Source organism: Salmo salar, chromosome ssa18, assembly GCF_905237065.1.
Source record: "Salmo salar chromosome ssa18, Ssal_v3.1, whole genome shotgun sequence".
Classification (NCBI taxonomy): domain Eukaryota; kingdom Metazoa; phylum Chordata; class Actinopteri; order Salmoniformes; family Salmonidae; genus Salmo; species Salmo salar.
In genome coordinates this window covers 23,490,832-23,494,829 of record NC_059459.1, presented here as the reverse complement: position 1 = coordinate 23,494,829, position 3,998 = coordinate 23,490,832, and positions in this window count along the sequence as shown.

The window sequence follows — 3,998 nt, the reverse complement described above, 5'->3', positions numbered from 1 at the left end:
TAAGTGTTGCCAGTTTCAGAGATTTTTGTAGTTCGTTCCAGTCATTGGCAGCAGAGAACTGGAAGGAGAGGTGGCCAAAGGAGGAATTGGCTTTGGGGGTGACAAGTGAGATATACCTGCTGGAACGCGTGCTACAGGTGGGTTAAATAAAGGTTAAATAAAAATAGTAAAATATATTTGCTAGAGATTGAAGGCTATGTGTGTTGGCTTTAGGCAGCCTGACATGGTTGGTTTAAAGAGGGATTGGGGCCTGTGTAGACCAGTGTTGGTATGTGTATCTAAACATGTATGTTTCTATGGACGGCTTTAGTGCCCATCACTTTTTATAGCTACTGTTTACAGGCCTCCTGGGCCATATACAGCATTCCTCACGGAGTTCCCTGAATTCCTATCGGACCTTGTAGTCATAGCAGATAATATTCACATTTTTGGTGACTTTAATATTCACATGGAAAATTCCACAGACCCATTCCAAAAGGCTTTCGACGCCATCATCGACTCAGTGAGTTTTGTCCAACATGTCTCCGGACCTACTCACTGCCACAGTCATACTCTGGACCTAGTTTTGTCCTATGGAATAAATGTTGTTGATCTTAATGTTTTTCCTCATAATCCTGGAGTATCGGACCACCATTTTATTACGTTTGCAATCGCAACAAATAATCTGCTCAGACCCCAACCAAGGATCATCAAAAGTCGTGCTATAAATTCTCAGACAACCCAAAGATTCCTTGATGCCCTTCCAGACTCCGTCTGCCTACCCAAGGACGTCAGAGGACAATAATCAGTTAACCACCTAACTGAGAAACTCAATTTAACCTTGCGCAATACCCTAGATGCAGTCACACCTCTAAAAACTAAAAACATTTGTCATAAGGAACTAGCTCCCTGGTATACAGAAAATACCCGAGCTCTGAAGCAAGCTTCCAGAAAATTGGAACGGAAATGGCGCCACACCAAACTGGAAGTCTTCCGACTAGCTTGGAAAGACAGTACCCTGCAGTATCGAAGAGCCCTCACTGTTGCTCGATCATCCTATTTTTCCAACTTAATTGAGGAAAATAAGAACAATCAAAAATGTATTTTTGATACGGTCGCAAAGCTAACTAAAAAGCAGCATTCCCCAAGAGAGGATGGCTTTCACTTCAGCAGTAATAAATTCATGAACTTCTTTAAGGAAAAGATCATGATCATTAGAAAGCAAATTATGGACTCCTCTTTAAATCTACGTATTCCTCCAAAGCTCAGTTGTCCTGAGTCTGCACAACTCTGCCAGGACCTAGGATCAAGGGAGACACTCAAGTGTTTTAGTACTATATCTCTTGACACAATGATGAAAATAATCATGGCCTCTAAACCTTCAAGCTGCATACTGGACCCTATTCCAACTAAGCTACTGAAAGAGCTGCTTCCTGTGCTTGGCCCTCTTATGTTGAACATAATAAATGGCTCTCTATCCACCGGATGTGTACCAAACTCACTAAAAGTGGCAGTAATAAAGCCTCTCTTGAAAAAGCCAAACCTTGACCCAGAAAATATAAAAAACTATCGGCCTATATCGAATCTCCCATTTCTCTCAAAAATTGCGCAGCAACTCACTGCCTTCCTGAAGACAAACAATGTATACAAAATGCTTCAGTCTGGTTTTAGACCCCATCATAGCACTGAGACTGCACTTGTGACGGTGGTAAATTACCTTTTAATGGCGTCAGACCGAGGCTCTGCATCTGTCCTCGTGCTCCTAGACCTTAGTGCTGCTTTTGATACCATCGATCACCACATTCTTTTTGAGAGATTGGAAACCAAAATTGGTCTACACGGACAAGATCTGGCCTGGTTTAGATCTTATCTGTCGGAAAGATATCAGTTTGTCTCTGTGAATGGTTTGTCCTCTGACAAATCAACTGTACATTTCGGTGTTCCTCAAGGTTCCGTTTTAGGACCACTATTGTTTTCACTATATATTTTACCTCTTGGGGATGTCATTTGAAAACATAATGTTAACTTTCACTGCTATGCGGATGACACACAGCTGTACATTTCAATGAAACATGGTGAAGCCCCAAAACAGAGATGCTTGTTCTAGGTCCCAAGAAACAAAGAGATCTTCTGTTGAATCTGACAATTAATCTTGATGGTTGTACAGCCGTCTCAAATAAAACTGTGAAGGACCTCGGCGTTACTCTGGACCCTGATCTCTCTTTTGACGAACATATCAAGGTTGTTTCAAGGACAGATTTTTTTCCATCTGTGTAACATTGCAAAGATCAGAAATGTTCTGTCCAAAATTGATGCAGAAAAATTAATCCATGCTTTTGTTACTTCTAGGTTAGACTACCGCAATGCTCTAATTTCCAGCTACCTGGCTAAAGCACTAAATAAACTTCAGTTAGTGCTAAATACAGCTGCTAGAATCCTGACTAGAACCCCAAAATTTGATCATATTACTCCAGTGCTAGCCTCCCTACACTGGCTTCCTGTTAAGGCAAGGGCTGATTTCAAAGTTTTACTTCTAACCTACAAAGCATTACATGGGCTTGCTCCTATCTATCTTTCCGATTTGGTCCTGCCGTACATACCTACACGTACGCTACGGTCACAAGACGCAGGCCCCCTAATTGTCCCTAGAATTTCTAAGCAAACAGCTGGAGGTAGGGCTTTCTCCTATAGAGCTCAATTTTTATGGAATGGTCTGCCTACCCATGTGAGAGACGCAGACTCGGTCTCAACATTTAAGTCTTTATTGAAGACTCATCTCTTCAGTAGGTCCTATGATTGAGTGTAGTCTGGCCCAGGAGTGTGAAGGTGAACGGAAAGGCACTGGAGCAACGAACCGCCCTTGCTGTCTCTGCCTGGCCGGTTCCCCTCTCTCCACTGGGATTCTCTGCCTCTAACCCTATTACAGGGGCTGAGTCACTGGCTTACTGGTGCTCTTCCATGCCATCCCTAGGAGGGGTGTGTCACTTGAGTGGGTTGAGTCACTGACGTGGTCTTCCTGTCTGGGTTGGCACCCCCCCTTGTGTTGTGCCGTGGCGGGGATCTTTGTGGGCTATACTCGGCCTTGTCTCAGGATGGTAAGTTGGTGGTTGAAGAATCCCTCTAGTGGTGTGGGGGCTGTGCTTTGGCAAAGTGGGTGGGGTTATATCCTGCCTGTTTGGCCCTGTCCGGGGGTATCATCGGTTGGGGCCACAGTGTCTCCTGACCCCTCCTGTCTCAGCCTCCAGTATTTATGCTGCAGTAGTTTATGTGTCGGGGGGCTAGGGTCAGTCTGTTATATCTGGAATATTTCTCCTGTCTTATCCGGTGTCCTGTGTGAATCTAAGTATGCTCTCTCTAATTCTCTCTTTCTCTCTCTCGGAGGACCTGAGCCCTAGGACCATGCCTCAGGACTACCTGGCATGATGACTCCTTGCTGTCCCCAGTCCACCTGGCCGTGCTGCTGCTCCAGTTTCAACTGTACTGCCTGCGGCTATAGAACCCTGACCTGTTCACCGGACGTGCTACCTGTCCCAGACCTGCTGTTTTAAACTCTCTAGAGACAGCAGGAGCGGTAGAGATACTCTCAATGATCGGCTATGAAAAGCCAACTGACATTTACTCATGAGGTGCTGACCTGTTGCACCCTCGACAACTACTGTGATTATTATTATTTGACCATGCTGGTCATTTATGAACATTTGAACATCTTGGCCATGTTCTGTTATAATCTCCACCCGGCACAGCCAGAAGAGGACTGGCCACCCCTCACAGCTTGGTTCCTCTCTAGGTTTCGGCCTTTCTAGGGAGTTTTTCCTAGCCACCGTGCTTCTACACCTGCATTGCTTGCTGTTTGGGGTTTTAGGCTGGGTTTCTGTACAGCACTTTGAGATATCAGCTGATCTAAGAAGGGCTATATAAATAAATTTGATTTCATCTTGGTCTCATCTGGACCAGAGAGCTAATCTGGTCCTTTCACACACACTACGGAGACTGGCAGGAGCCCAGCAACAGTACTCTAA